Source organism: Tachyglossus aculeatus, chromosome 17 (assembly GCF_015852505.1).
Source record: "Tachyglossus aculeatus isolate mTacAcu1 chromosome 17, mTacAcu1.pri, whole genome shotgun sequence".
Classification (NCBI taxonomy): Eukaryota; Metazoa; Chordata; class Mammalia; order Monotremata; family Tachyglossidae; genus Tachyglossus; species Tachyglossus aculeatus.
The window spans coordinates 10339626-10356865 of NC_052082.1; positions in this window are offsets into that span (position 1 = coordinate 10339626).

Sequence of the window (17240 nt, forward strand, 5' to 3'; positions counted from 1 at the left end):
AAGATTGAGAGGCACTTTGTCCCTGATGATTGAGTCATAGCAAGTGACTCCCACCCCTTAACCTCGGGTGGTTCCAACCAGGTAATAATAATGATGATGGCATTTATTAAGCGCTTACTATGTGCCAAGCACCGTTCTAAGCACAGGGGATGTTACAGGGTGATCAGGTTGTCCCACGGGGGGCTCACAGTCTTATTCCCCATTTTCCAGATGAGGGAACTGAGGCCCAGAGAAGTGAAGTGGCTCGCCCAAAGTCACACAGCTGACGAGTGGCAGAGGCAGGATTAGAACTCATGACCTCTGACTCCAAAGCCCGGGCTCTTTCCACTGAGCCACGCTGCTTCTCTCCCAAGTACCCGTGAAAAACCTTCTCCATCAAAAACCAATGCCAGCGAACCAAGTGAAGGTCATACGACTTTTTGGGGACATCTTCCAGGGATGACAAGTTGGTTCACCCAAAGAAAGGAGCGGGGGCGATCAGAAAGCTCCCACTTCACCGTAACTGTAGTGTCCCCTTCCCTTAGCCCTCGGGGTGGTCCCGGGAGAAGGTGTTGGCTTGAATGGACTGTGACGATGGACGAGTTGATCAGGTGATCACAGTAAACTAGGACGTCTTGGCCGGAGAGATGGGTGGGTTGGAGGCCGAAGGGAATTCTGTTTTCATTTATTCATTCATTCAATCATATTTATTGAGCACTTACTGTGTGCAGAGCACTGGACTAAGCGCTTGGGAAGTACAAGTCGGCAACATATAGAGACGGTCTCTACCCAACAGCGGGCTCACAGTCTAGAAGGGGGAGACAGACAACAAAACAAAACGTGGACAGGTGTCAAGTCATTCATTCATTCATTCAATCATACTTATTGAGCACTTACTGTGTGCAGAGCACTGGACTAAGCACTTGGGAAGTCCAAGTTGGCAACATCTAGAGACGGTCCCTACCCAACAGCGGGCTCACAGTCTAGAAGGGGGAGACAGACAACAAAATAAAACGTGTGGACAGGTGTCAAGTCATTCATTCATTCATTCAATCGTATTTATTGAGCGCTTACTGTGTGCGGAGCACTGGACTAAGCGCTTGGTGGGAAGTCCAAGTTGGCAACATATAGAGACGGTCCCTACCCAACAGTGGGCTCACAGTCTAGAAGGGGGACACAGACAACAAAACAAAACATGTGGGCAGGTGTCAAGTCATTCAATCATTCATTTAATCGTATTTATTGAGCGCTTACTGTGTGCAGAGCACTGGACTAAGTGCTTGGGAAGTCCAAGTTGGCAACATCTAGAGACAGTCCCTACCCAACAGCGGGCTCACAGTCTGGAAGGGGGAGACAGACCACAAAACAAAACATATTAACAAAATAAAATAAATAGAATAAATATGTACAAGTAAAACAAATAAATAGAGTAATAAATGCATACAAACATATATACATCTATACAGGTGCTGTGGGGAGGGGAAGGAGGTAAGGCGGGGGGGATGGGGAGGAGGGGGAGAGGAAGGAGGGGACTCAGTCTGGGAAAAGTCATCCCATCACATCCCCTCCTGGGCTGCATTCATTATCGCTAGGAGTGATTTGAACGCTTCCCTGTCCCTCCCGGCAGCCCGGGGAGCCGGAGCGGTTGAGGCCAAGTATTGGTAGGAATGCCATGGTCAGGAGTCTGATTAGACCCTCATCCCATCAACTTTACAGGAAAAAATAATGATTCTTCCCGTTGATTCATACAGTAGGGAAATGAACAATGGTGTCGTGCTGATCACGGTTGTTTGGATTTTGGTAATAATAATAATGATAGCATTTATTAAGCACTTATTATGTGCAAAGCACGGTTCTAAGCGCTGTGGAGGTTACAAGGTGATCAGGTTGTCCCACGGGGGGCTCCCAGTCTTCATCCCCATTTTCCAGATGAGGGCACTGAGGCCCAGAGAAGTGAAGTGACTTGCCCCAAGTCACCCAGCTGACAACTGGCGGAGCCGGAATTTGAACCCAGGACCTCTGACTTCAAAGCCCGGGCTCTTTCCACTGAGCCACGCTGCTTCTCTGGTACTGTTGAAGAGTTCCGTTAGCCACCTTTCACGGCATCTATTCCTGCTTCGCATTCTTTGTCCTCCCCGAGTCAGAGCCGCTCGTTGCAAAAACGAGGTCGACCAGGCGGCCCCCGAGAGAGACGCAAAATGTGCATTTCCGTCAGGCGGGATTTCTGTCCGTTGAGTTATCCCCCGCTTCTGACCCCCCGAAAGGGAACTTCAGCTGGAGCTCTGAATTTGGCTGATGTCAGGGCGCCTGGAAAGGCCAAGAGTTGCTTCCTCCCTGGGGTGAGTTCAGTATCGCGGAGATACGTGAGTTTTTGGTTATGGTTTTTGGAGTTCAGTGTTGCGGAGATACGTGAGTTTTTGGATATGGTTTTTGGTTCAAAAGGGCAGCGTAGGGATCAGAACTCGGAAGAACCAGCGGAGAAGAGCCCAGGGCTGAGCCAAAATGGCCCCAGGGCCGGGGACGCCATTCATTCATTCAATCACTGTCTCTATATGTTGCCAACTTGTACTTCCCAAGCGCTTAGTACAGTGCTCTGCACTCAGTAAGCGCTCAATAAATACGATTGATTGATTCAATAGTATTTATTGAGCGCTTACCGTGTGCGTGTGCTGCCAGGGACCGCAGCTCGGACTTGTCCACGTCAAAGCAGTACGTGGTCCTTTCCTGTATATATGTATACAGGAAACTGTATACATATATAACATATATAACAAACCCGTATATATATATATATATAGGTTAGACTGTGAGCCCGCTGTTGGGTAGGGACCGTCTCTATATGTTGCCAACTTGTACTTCCCAAGCGCTTAGTACAGTGCTTTGCACACAGTAAGCACACAATAAATACGATTGATTGATATATGGTTGTACATATTTATTACTCTATTTTACTTGTACATATCTATTTATTTTATTTTGTTAGTATGTCTGGTTTTGTTGTCTGTCTCCCCCTTTTAGACTGTGAGCCCGCTGTTGGGTAGGGACTGTCTCTAGATGTTGCCAACTTGGACTTCCCAAGCGCTTAGTCCAGTGCTCTGCACACCGTAAGTGCTCAATAAATACGATTGATTGATTGATTGATTTCCCCTGCCTAGGGTCTGACATGGCCAAGGTGGAGGGAAACAGTGGCGAAAAATTCAAAGGGCCCCGTTACCGCATTGGGTTCTCGGAGCCCGATAGCCAGCGACCTTACCCGGAGATGACAAACGTTGAATTCTTGGTGACAAATAAAGTCTTTTCTTCAGAAAGTCCTTTTCTGTGTGGCTGGAGAGTCATTTATTCCTTTGAGTGCGGGGAAGATAGACTGTGACAGACTATATCAGACTATATATACTATATATATAGACTATATAAAAGATAGACTTTTAGACTGTGAGCCCACTGTTGGGTAGGGACTGTCTCTATATGTTGCCAATTTGTACTTCCCAAGCGCTTAGTCCAGTGCTCTGCACACAGTAAGCGCTCAATAAATACGATTGATGATGATGATGAAGATAAAGCCCAGGCCTGGGGATCAAAAGGGCGGGAGTTCCCCACTTGTCAGCTGGGTGACTTCGGCCAAGTCACTTCACTTCTCTGGGCCTCGGCCACCTCATCTGGAAAATGGGGATGAAGACTGTGAGCACCACGTGGGACAACCTGATCACCTTGTATCCCCCCACCTCCAGCGCTTAGAGCAGTGCTTGGCACACAGTAAGCGCTTAACAAATACCATTATTATTATTATTATTACTACTCCACTCGGCTGCCCGGATCATTATTTCTTCAAAAACGTTCAGACCGTGTTTCCCCACTCCTCAAGGAACTCCAGTAGATGCCCATCCACCTCGGCATCAAGCCAAATCTCCTCGCCCCCACTTACCTCACCTCATTCATTCATTCAATCGTATTTATTCATTCATTCAATCAATCGTATTTATTGAGCGCTTACTGTGTGCAGAGCACTGTACTAAGCGCTTGGGAAGTACAAGTCGGCAACGTATAGAAACGGTCCCTACCCGACAACGGGCTCACAGTCTAGAGGGACTGGGTTTGGGTCTGGGTCACTCCAGACTTGTACAGTCGTGGCTAAAACAGAAGCTTCTAGTGGAAAATTCCACCAGGAACACTACCGATTCTTGGTGTAGACCTGATTGAGGGCAAAATAAGGGCTGCTCACAGGTCGGGTGCGGCCAAAAAGTCGAAAAAATTAGGAGGTTAAAGGAGGGAGTTTCACAAAGCAAGATGTGGTCTCCTATCTAGGAGGAATCCTCAAGTGCCGTAAGCTCCCTTCGCTCTTAGGTCCTTGTTGGCAGGGAGTGTGTCTGCTAACTGTTGTAATAATAATAAACATTACATATTATTAATAATATTATATATTATATTATAATAGCTTAACAAATCAATCAATCGTATTTATTGAGCGCTTACTGTGTGCAGAGCACTGGACTAAGCGCTTGGGAAGTCCAAGTTGGCAACATCTAGAGACGGTCCCTACCCAACAGCGGGCTCACAGTCTAGAAGGGGGAGACAGACAACAAAACAAAACATATTAACAAAATAAAATAAATAGAATAGATATGTACAAGTAAAATAGAGTAATAAATACATACAAACATATATACATGTATATACATGTACATATATACATATATACAAATATTATTATTGTGGCATTTGCTAAGCTATTATAGTTATATCACAATATAATATTATAATTAATAATATAATATATTATAATATTATTATTAATTATTAATTGTTATTGTAATTATTATGGCATTTGTTAAGCAATTATCATTGCCTAGGGGGCAAGGATCAGCCCATCATCAATGGCATCCATTGAGCACTTACTATGTGCAGAGCACCCCACTAAGTGCTTGGTAGAGGACAATAGACCAGTGGCACGGCCCACTAATCCCGCCTCCACCACTTGTCTGCTGTGTGACCTTGGGCAAGTCACTTCACTTCTCTGGGCCTCAGTTCCCTCATCTGAAAAATGGGGATGAAAAGTGTGAGCCCCACGGGGGACAACCTGATTACCCTGTATCTACCCCAGCGCTTAGAACAGTGCTTGGCACATAGGAATCGCTTAACAAATATCACAATAATATGAAGAACAGTGGATAGAGCACAAGCCTGAGAGTCAGAAGGATAATAATAATAATGGCATTTATTAAGCGCTTACTATGTGATTGATGATGTCATCATCATCAATCGTATTTATTGAGCATTTACTATGTGCAGAGCACTGTACTAAGCGCTTGGGAAGTACAAATTGGCAATATATAGAGACAGTCCCTACCCAACAGTGGGCTCACATTGTGAGAGCTAGCCGCCCACCACGTGCGCGGGTAATGGAATGAATTCTTCCCATGTGGGAAAGTAAGTGGATTCTTCCCGAGTGGGAAGTGCACATGGGTGAGAGTTAGCCAACTCACCCATGCGCTATTAACGGATGATTGTGTTCCTCCCGTGTAGGGAAGCTCTAATATTGCTAATTGATAATATTAATTATAATCAATTATAGGGACTGTAGGGTAGGGACTGTCTATGTTGCCAACTTGTACTTCCCAAGCGCTTAGTCCAGTGCCCTGCACACAGTAAGCGCTCAAAAAATACGATTGAATGAATGAATGAACGCCGGGGTGGCTCCCAAGGAGATCGGGTTGGACGCAGGCCTTGTCCCGCAGCGGGCTCTTACCATGTATATTACTCTATTTATTTATTTATCTTATATTACTCTTCATTTACTTGTTTTATTTGTACATGTTTATTCTATTTATTTTATTTTGTTAATATGTTTTGTTTTGTTCTCTGTCTCCCCCTTCTAGACTGTGAACCCACTGTTGGGTAGGGCCCGTCTCTATATGTTGCCGATTTGTACTTCCCAAGCGCTTAGTCCAGTGCTCTGCACACAGTAAGCGCTCAATAAATACGATTGAATGAATGAATGAGTGAATGAATGAATGACAATCTCTCTCATTACTGAGCGAGCGCTAAGAGAACACGGTTCGAGACTCGGGGTTGAAACACACGAACTCCCGGTCTCTGTTCCAGGAGGATTTTAGAGCAGAGGCCGAACACAACAAGTTAATGGATATTTATCCAAACATTGAACTCAGTTGCCAATTTGTACTTCCCAAGCGCTTAGTACAGTGCTCTGCACATAGTAAGTGCTCAATAAATACGATTGATTGATTGATCGAACTCAAATTAATCATTTCATTTACTGCGGGACTAAAATAGGTACATTCGAATTTCCACCTATCTTTGCCAGGTTCTTTTTTTTTTCCCAGTTTAATTCCTAATCTTGTCATTTTCAGATTTTTCCCCCTGGAGTGTGAGCTTCCCAGAGTAGAGCAGTGACCGCCCGTGCTTATATAACTCCTTTTACCAACTCACAGTGCTTTGCAGAGGATGAATTCGATCACGCAGGTTTTTCCTAAGTGTTTCTGCTTTGGCGGCTTTTAGAACAAAAGAACAAGTTAGGTCTTCAGGTTGCCACTTCCTGATGTGTTTGATATAAATTTTAAAACTGTACTTTACAGCCAAACGAAAAAGAAGTCAGAGTAGCAGCACCTCCAAACACATTATGGCTCTTAAAAAAAAAAGAATATGGGGTGAGCCAGGTAACCGGATGCACTTTGATGATCAAAATCCAGGTTTTTCCTAGGTGTTTCTGCTTCGGCGGCTTTTAGAACAAAAGAACAAGTTAGGTCTTCAGGTTGCCACTTCCTGATGTGCTTGATAAGTTTTAAAATTGTATTTTACGGCCAAATGAAAAAGTCAGAGTTAGCAGCACCTCCAAACACATTACGGCTCTTAAAAAAAAAAGAATATGGGTTGACCCAGGTAACCGGATGCACTTTGAAGATCAAAATCCAGGTTTTTCCTAGGTGTTTCTGCTTCGGCTGCTTTTAGAACAAAAGAACAAGTTAGGTCTTCAGGTTGCCACTTCCTGATGTGCTTGATAAATTTTAAAATTGTACTTTACAGCCGAATGAAAAAGAAGTCAGAGTAGCAGCACCTCCAAACACATTACGGCTCTTAAAAAAAAAAAGAATATGGGGCGACCCAGGTAACCGGATGCACTTTGAGGATCAAAATCCAGGTTTTTCCTAGGTGTTTCTGCTTCGGCTGCTTTTAGAACAAAAGAACAAGTTAGGTCTTCAGGCTGCCACTTCCTGATGGGCTTGATAAATTTTAAAATTGTACTTTACGGCCAAACGAAAAGGAAGTCAGAGTAGCAGCACCTCCAAACACATTACTGCTCTTAAAAAAAAAAAAAAGAATATGGGGCGACCCAGGTAACCGGATGCACTTTGAAGATCAAAATCCAGGTTTTTCCTAGGTGTTTCTGCTTCGGCTGCTTTTAGAACAAAAGAACAGGTTAGGTCTTCAGGCTGCCACTTCCTGATGTGCTTGAAAAATTTTAAAATTGTACTTTACGGCCAAATGAAAAAGAAGTCAGAGGAGTAGCAGCACCTCCAAACACATTACAGCTCTTAAAAAAAAAGAATGTGGGGTGACCCAAGTAACCGGATGCACTTTGAAGATCAAAATCCAGGTTTTTCCTTGGTGTTTCTGCTTCGGCTGCTTTTAGAACAAAAGAACAAGTTAGGTCTTCAGGTTGCCACTTCCTGATGTGCTTGATAAATTTTAAAATTGTGCTTTACAGCCAAATGAAAAAGAAGTCAGAGTAGCAGCACCTCCAAACACATTACAGCTCTTAAAAAAAAGAAAAAGAATATGGGGTGACCCAGGTAACCGGATGCACTTTGAACATCAAAATCCAGGTTTTTCCTTGGTGTTTCTGCTTCGGCTGCTTTTAGAACAAAAGAACAAGTTAGGTCTTCAGGTTGCCACTTCCTGATGTGCTTGATAAATTTTAAAATTGTACTTTACAGCCAAATGAAAAAGAAGTCAGAGTAGCAGCACCTCCAAACACATTACAGCTCTTAAAAAAAAGAAAAAGAATATGGGGTGACCCAGGTAACCGGATGCACTTTGAACATCAAAATCCAGGTTTTTCCTTGGTGTTTCTGCTTCGGCTGCTTTTAGAACAAAAGAACAAGTTAGGTCTTCAGGTTGCCACTTCCTGATGTGCTTGATAAGTTTTAAAATTGTATTTTACGGCCAAATGAAAAAGAAGAGTAGCAGCACCTCCAAACACATTACGGCTCAAAAAAAAGAAGAATATGGGGTGACCCAGGTAACCGGATGCACTTTGAAGATCAAAATCCAGGTTTTTCCTTGGTGTTTCTGCTTCGGCTGCTTTTAGAACAAAAGAACAAGTTAGGTTTTCAGGCTGCCACTTCCTGATGGGCTTGATAAATTTTAAAATGGTACTTTACGGCCAAATGAAAAAGAAGTCGGAGTAGCAGCACCTCCAAACACATTATGGCTCTCGAAAAAAAGAATATGGGGTGACCCAGGTAACTGGATGCACTTTGAAGATCAAAATCCAGTATACTAAACGTCACCCACGGAATAGCGAGGACCACGGAGAAAAATCAACATTAGCTCTTTGGTCGGTCAATAAAATCACGGGTGTCACACTTTACAATTCCAATTGGCGGGCAAATCAATCAATCAATCAATCATATTTATTGAGCGCTTACTGTGTGCAGAGCACTGTACTAAGCGCCTGGGAAGTACAAGTTGGCAACATAGAGAGACAGTCCCTACCCAACAGTGGGCTCACAGTCTAAAAGAAAATACTCTTCCTTCCACAATGTACTTTTTTAGAAGAAAAACCCCACTCAAGAAGGACTGGGCTTTTGAGATAATTGTGGTACTTGCTAAGCACATTTTTTATGGTATTTGTTAAGCATTTATTGACACGCTTACTGCCCGGCACTGTACTAAACGCTGGGGTAGACAGAAGCTAATCAGGTTGGACCCAGGCTATATCCCTCAGGGGGCTCACAGTCTTCATCCCCATTTTACAGATGAGGTAACTGAGGGCCAGAGAAGTGAGGTGACTTGCCCAAGGTCACACGGCTGACAAGCGGCGGAAGCAGGATTTGAACCCATGACCTCTGACTCACACAGCGGACAAGTGGCAGAGGCAGGATTAGATTAGATTATCTGTCTCCCCCATTCCAATCAATCAATCGTATTTATTGAGCGCTTACTGTGTGCAGAGCACTGTGCTAAGCGCTTGGGAAGTACTGCGAGCCCGCTGTTGGGTAGGGACCGTCTCTATATGTTGCCGATTTGTACTTCCCAAACGTTTAGTCCAGTGCTCTGCACACAGTAGGCGCTCAATAAATACGATTGAATGAATGAATAATAATAATAATCAATCAATCAATCAATCGTATTTATTGAGCGCTTACTATGTGCAGAGCACTGTACTAAGCGCTTGGAAAGTACAAATTGGCATCACATAGAGACAGTCCCTACCCGATAGTGGGCTCACAGTCTAAAAGGGGGAGACAGAGAACAGAACCAAACATACCAACAAAATAAAATAAGTAGGATAGAAATGTACAAGTAAAATAAATAAATAAATAAATAAACAGAGTAATAAATATGTACAACCATATATACATATATACAGGTGCTGTGGGGAGGGGAAGGCGGTATGGCGGGGGGATGGAGAGGGGGACGAGGGGGAGAGGAAAGAAGGGGCTCAATCTGGGAAGGCCTCCTGGAGGAGGTGAGCTCTCAGCAGGGCCTTGAAGGGAGGAAGAGAGCTAGCTTGGCGGATGGGCAGAGGGAGGGCATTCCAGGCCCGGGGGATGACGTGGGCCGGGGGTCGATGGCGGGACAGGCGAGAGCGAGGTACAGTGAGGAGATTAGTGGTGGAGGAGCGGAGGGTGCGGGCTGGGCAGTAGAAGGAGAGAAGGGAGGTGAGGTAGGAGGGGGCGAGGTGATGGAGAGCCTTGAAGCCCAGGGTGAGGAGTTTCTGCCTGATGCGCAGATTGATCGGTAGCCATTGGAGGTTTTTGAGGAGGGGAGTGATATGTCCAGAGCGTTTCTGGACAAAGATAATCCGGGCAGCAGCATGAAGTATGGATTGAAGTGGAGAGAGACACGAGGATGGGAGATCAGAGAGAAGGCTAGTGCAGTAGTCCAGACGGGATAGGATGAGAGCTTGAATTAGCAGGGTAGCGGTTTGGATGGAGAGGAAAGGGCGGATCTTGGCAATGTTGCGGAGCTGAGACCGGCAGGTTTTGGTGACGGCTTGGATGTGAGGGGTGAATGAGAGAGCGGAGTCGAGGATGACACCAAGGTTGCGGGCTTGTGAGACGGGAAGGATGGTAGTGCCGTCAACAGAGATGGGAAAGTCAGGGAGAGGACAAGGTTTGGGAGGGAAGACAAGGAGCTCAGTCTTCGACATGTTGAGCTTTAGGTGGCGGGCGGACATCCAGATGGAGATGTCCTGAAGGCAGGAGGAGATGCGAGCCTGGAGGGAGGGGGAGAGAGCAGGGGCAGAGATGTAGATCTGGGTGTCATCAGCGTAGAGGTGATAGTTGAAGCCGTGGGAGCGAATGAGGTCACCAAGGGAGTGAGTGTAGATTGAGAACAGAAGGGGACCAAGCACTGAACCTTGGGGAACCCCCACAGTAAGAGGATGGGAGGGGGAGGAGGAGCCTGCAAAAGAGACTGAGAAAGAACGACCGGAGAGATAAGAGGAGAACCAGGAGAGGACGGAGTCTGTGAAGCCAAGGTCAGATAACGTGTTGAGGAGAAGGGGGTGGTCCACAGTGTCAAAGGCAGCTGAGAGGTCGAGGAGGATTAGGACAGAGTATGAGCCGTTGGATTTGGCAAGCAGGAGGTCATTGGTGACCTTTGAGAGCGCAGTTTCCGTGGAATGAAGGGGACGGAAGCCAGACTGGAGGGGGTCGAAGAGAGAGTTGTTGTTGAGGAATTCTAGGCAGCGCGTGTAGACAACTCGTTCAAGGAGTTTGGAAAGGAATGGTAGGAGGGATATGGGACGATAACTAGAAGGTGAGGTGGGGTCAAGAGAGGGTTTTTTTAGGATGGGAGAGACATGGGCATGTTTGAAGGCAGAGGGGAAGGAACCAGTGGAGAGTGAGCGGTTGAAGATGGAAGTTAAGGAGGGGAGAAGGGATGGAGCGAGAGATTTCATAAGATGAGAGGGAATGGGGTCAGAAGCACAGGTGGCCGGAGTAGCACTTGAGAGGAGGGAGGAGAGTTCCTCTGAGGATACCACTGGGAAGGATGGGAGAGTAGCAGAGAGTGTTGAGAGCCGGGGGGTTGGAGAAAGGGGGGAAGAGACTTTGGGGAGGTCGGACCTGATGGATTTAATTTTGTTAATGAAGTAGGAGGCCAGATCGTTGGGGGTGAGGGAAGGAGGAGGGGGAGGAACCGGGGGCCTGAGAAGGGAGTTGAATGTACGGAAGAGCTGGCGGGGGTGATGGGCATGGGTGTCAATAAGGGAGGAGAAATAGTTTTGTCTGGCAGAAGAGAGGGCTGAGTTAAGGCAGGAAAGGATAAACTTGAAGTGAACGAGGTTGGCATGGTGTTTAGACTTTCGCCAGCAGCGTTCGGCAGCTCGAGCATAAGAGCGAAGGAGGCGGACAGTGGCAGTGATCCAGGGCTGTGGGTTAGTGGTGCGAGAGCGGCGAAGGGAAAGGGGAGCGAGCGAGTCTAGCTGAGTAGAAAGGGTAGAGTTGAGAGCAGTAATCTGATCATCAAGACTGGGTAGAGAGGAGAGGGCGGCGAGGTGGGATGTGAGGCGTTCCGAAAGATGGGTGGGGTCCAGAGAGCGGAGATCTCTGTGAGGGAGTAATACGGATTTACAGGGGAAAGGAGTGTGAGTGAGGAGGCAGGTGAGAAGATTATGATCAGAGAGAGGGATCACAGAGTTGGTGAGGGTGGACACAGTGCAGCGGTAGGAGATGATGAGGTCGAGGGTATGACCAAGTTGGTGAGTGGGTGAGGTGGGGTGGAGGAAGAGGTTGGCAGCGTCAAGGAGAGATAGAAGGCGGGCGGCAGAGGAGTCGTTAGGGATATCCATGTGGATATTGATATTGAATAATGGTATGTGTTAAGCGCTTACAATGTGTACAGCACTGTTCTAAGCGCTGGGGTCCACAAGGTGATCAGGTTGTCCCACGTGGGGATCACAGTCTTGATCGCCATTTTACAGATGAGGAAACTGAGGCACCCCAGGACCTTCTAACTCCCAGGCCCGGGCTCCGCAATAACAATACTGATGGCATTTGTTAAGCGCTATGTGTGAAGCACTGTTCTAAGCGCTGGAAACAGTGAGTCCTATGGGACTCGAACTCACCACCTTTGAATGGCTTCCTCCACACTAGAAATAATAATAATGATAATAATAATAATAATAATAATAATAATAATAGTGGTATTTGTTAAGCACTTACTATGTGTGAAGCACTGTTCTAAGCACTGGAAACAGTGAGTCCTATGGGACTCGAACTCACAACCTTTGAATGGCTTCCTCCACACTAGAAATAATAATAATAATAATAATAATAAAATAGTGGTATTTGTTAAGCGCTTACTATGTGTGAAGCACTGTTCTAAGCACTGGAAACAGTGAGTCCTATGGGACTCGAACTCACAACCTTTGAATGGCTTCCTCCACACTAGAAATAATAATAATAATAATAATAATAATAGTGGTATTTGTTAAGCGCTTACTATGTGTGAAGCACTGTTCTAAGCGCTGGAAACAGTGAGTCCTATGGGACTCGAACTCACAACCTTTGAATGGCTTCCTCCACATTAGAAACAATAATAATAATAATAATAATGGTGGTATTTGTTAAGCGCTTACTATGTGTGAAGCACTGTTCTAAGCGCTGGAAACAGTGAGTCCTATGGGACTCGAACTCACAACCTTTGAATGGCTTCCTCCACACTAGAAGTAAATAACAATAATAATAATAATAATAATAATAATAATAATAATAGTGGTATTTGTTAAGCGCTTACTATGTGTGAAGCACTGTTCTAAGCTCTGGAAACAGTGAGTCCTATGGGACTTGAACTCACAACCTTTGAATGGCTTCCTCCACACTAGAAATAATAATAATAATAATGGTGGTTTTTGTTAAGCGCTTACTATGTGTGAAGCACTGTTCTAAGCGCTGGAAACAGTGAGTCCTATGGCACTCGAACTCACAACCTTTGAATGGCTTCCTCCACACTAGAAATAATAATAATAATAATAATAATAATAATTGTGGTATTTGTTAAGCGCTTACTATGTGTGAAGCACTGTTCTAAGCGCTGGAAACAGTGAGTCCTATGGGACTCGAACTCACAACCTTTGAATGGCTTCCTCCACACTAGAAATAATAAGAATAATAATAATAATAATGGTGGTTTTTGTTAAGCGCTTACTATGTGTGAAGCACTGTTCTAAGCGCTGGAAACAGTGAGTCCTATGGGACTCGAACTCACAACCTTTGAATGGCTTCCTCCACATTAGAAACAATAATAATAATAATAATAATGGTGGTATTTGTTAAGCGCTTACTATGTGTGAAGCACTGTTCTAAGCGCTGGAAACAGTGAGTCCTATGGGACTCGAACTCACAACCTTTGAATGGCTTCCTCCACACTAGAAGTAAATAACAATAATAATAATAATAATAATAATAATAATAATAATAGTGGTATTTGTTAAGCGCTTACTATGTGTGAAGCACTGTTCTAAGCTCTGGAAACAGTGAGTCCTATGGGACTTGAACTCACAACCTTTGAATGGCTTCCTCCACACTAGAAATAATAATAATAATAATGGTGGTTTTTGTTAAGCGCTTACTATGTGTGAAGCACTGTTCTAAGCGCTGGAAACAGTGAGTCCTATGGGACTCGAACTCACAACCTTTGAATGGCTTCCTCCACACTAGAAATAATAATAATAATAATAATAATAATGGTGGTATTTGTTAAGCGCTTACTATGTGTGAAGCACTGTTCTAAGCGCTGGAAACAGTGAGTCCTATGGGACTCGAACTCACAACCTTTGAATGGCTTCCTCCACACTAGAAATAATAATAAGAATAATAATAATAATGGTGGTTTTTGTTAAGCGCTTACTATGTGTGAAGCACTGTTCTAAGCGCTGGAAACAGTGAGTCCTATGGGACTCGAACTCACAACCTTTGAATGGCTTCCTCCACACTAGAAACAATAATAATAATAATAATAATGGTGGTATTTGTTAAGCGCTTACTATGTGTGAAGCACTGCTCTAAGCGCTGGAAACAGTGAGTCCTATGGGACTCGAACTCACAACCTTTGAATGGCTTCCTCCACACTAGAAATAATAAGAATAATAATAATAATAATGGTGGTTTTTGTTAAGCGCTTACTATGTGTGAAGCACTGTTCTAAGCGCTGGAAACAGTGAGTCCTATGGGACTCGAACTCACAACCTTTGAATGGCTTCCTCCACACTAGAAATAATAATAATAATAACGGTGGTATTTGTTTAGAACTTACTATGTGCGAAGCACTGTTCTAAGTGCTGGGGGGGATACAAGGTGATTAAGTTGTCCCACAAGGGGCTCACAGTCTTAATCCCCATTTTACAGATGAGGTAACTGAGGCCCAGAGAAGTGAAGTGACTTGCCCAAAGTCACACAGCAGACAAGTGGCGGAGCCGGGATTAGAACCCATGACCTCTGACTCCAAAGCCCGGGCTCTTTCCACTGAGCCAAACCACTGCATCACAGAGCCACACATATCTACTAGGCCACGCCACGCACCAAGCACTGTACTAAGGGCTGGGGTAATAATGATAATAATGATGGTATTTATTTATTTTACTTGTCCATATCTATTCTATTTATTTTATTTTGTTAGTATGTTTGGTTTTGTTCTCTGTCTCCCCCTTTTAGGCTGTGAGCCCACTGTTGGGTAGGGACCGTCTCTAGATGTTGCCAACTTGGACTTCCCAAGCGCTTAGTACAGTGCTCTGCACACAGTAAGCGCTCAATAAATATGATTGATTGATTGATTGGTATTTGTTAAGCGCTTACTATACGCAAAGTACTGTTCTAAGCGCTGGGGGGGATACAAGGTGATCAGGTTGTCCCACGGGGGGGCTCACAGTCTTCATCCCCATTTTACAGATGAGGGAACTGAGGCACATTCATTCATTCAATCGTATTTATTGAGCGCTTCCTGCGCGCAGAGCACTGTACTAAGCGCTTGGGAAGTCCAAGTCGGCAACATCTTGAGACGGTCCCTATCCAACAACGGGCTCACAGTCTAGAAGGGGGAGACGGACGACAAAACAAAACAAGTAGACAGGAGTCAACATGTGGACAGGTGTCATTCATTCAATCGTACTTATTGAGCGCTTACTGTGTGCAGAGCACTGGACTAAGCGCTTGGGAAGTCCAACTTGGCAACATATAGAGACGGTCCCTACCCAACAGTGGGCTCACAGTTTAGAAGTGTCAATGAAGTGACTTGCCCAAAGTCACACAGCTGACAAGTGATGGAGGTGGGATTCGAACCCATGGCCTCTGGCTCCCAAGCCCGGGCTCTTTCCACTGGGCCACGCTGCTTCTCTGGTAGGAGACCATCAGATCGCACAGTCCCTGACTGACCTGGGGGTCACAGCCTAAGCGGATGGGGCAATAGGCACCGAATCCCCATTTTACAGATGAGAAAACCTGAAGCGAAACACTAATAATAATGATAATAATAATAATAATAATAGCATTTATTAAGCGCTTACTATGTGCAAAGCACTGTTCTAAGCACTGGGGAGATTACAAGGTGATCAGGTTGTCCCACGGGGGGCTCACAGTCTTCATCCCCATTTTACAGATGAGGTCACTGAGGCCCGGAGAAGCGAAGTGACTCGCCCAAAGTCACACAGCTGACAACTGGCGGAGCCGGGATTTGAACCCATGACCTCTGACTCCAAAGCCCCCGCTCTTTCCACTGAGCCACGCTGCTTCAAGTGACTTGCCCAAGGTCACAAAGCCAGCAAGGGGTAGAAGCTCAGATTCCCAGATCATCATCATCATCAACCGTATTTATTGAGCGCTTACTGTGTGCAGAGCACTGTAGTAAGCGCTTGGGAAGTCCAAGTTGGCAACATCTAGAGACCGTCAATCAATCAATCAATCAATCGTATTTATTGAGCGCTTACTGTGTGCAGAGCACTGTACTAAGCGCTTGGGAAGTCCAAGTTGGCAACATCTAGAGACGGTCCCTACCCAACAGTGGGCTCACAGTCTAGAAGGGGGAGACAGAGAACAAAACCAAACATATTAACAAAATAAAATAGAATAGATATGTACAAGTAAAATAAATAGAGTAATATTCACTCATACAATCGTATTTATTGAGCGCTTACTGTGTGCAGAGCACTGGACTAAGCGCTTGGGAAGGACAAGTTGGCAACATAGAGAGACGGTCCCTACCCAACAGTGGGGTTGGCGCTAGACCACACTGCTCTTCAAAAAATACCGCTAAAAACCCGTTCAAAAATTCTGCACGCTTCCTGGGGTTCGAATTTTTTAATTTTGACACCCCGGTTTCTTCCGCGGCCCACTTTATGAACGAAACTCCTCCCCGGCCAAACCAGTACTTCGATTTACCAGGACAAGATACTGAACACCATTTTAAAAAGCCTGAGTAAAAACATAGAAGCAGTGTGGCTCAGTGGAAAGAGCGGGGGCTTTGGAGTCAGAGGTCATGGGTTCAAATCCCCGCTCTGCCACTTGTCAGCTGGGTGACTTTGGGCAAGTCACTTTACTTCTCTGGGCCTCAGTTACCTCATCTGTAAAATGGGGATTGACTGTGAGCCCCCCGTGGGACAACGTGATCACCTTGTTATCCCCCCAGTGCTTAGAACACTGCTTTACACATAGTAAGCGCTTAATAAATGCCATTATTATTATTATTGTAACCTCCCCCAGCGCTTAGAACAGTGCTTTGCACATAGTAAGCGCTTAACAAATGCCATCATCATCATCATCATCATCAACGTAGCTTCACCCAGTCGAAGCAGGGCCAAAACCAACTTTTTTGTTTTAAGTTGTTTCCTACAAGCTCCATTACCAATTGTCAATCAATCAATCAATCGTATTTATTGAGCGCTTACAGTGTGCAGAGCACTGGACTAAGCGCTTGGGAAGTACAAGTTGGCAACATATAGAGATGCTGTGTGACTTGGGGCAAGTCACTTGACTTCTCTGGGCCTCAGTGACCTCATCTGTAAATCAATCGTATTTATTGAGCGC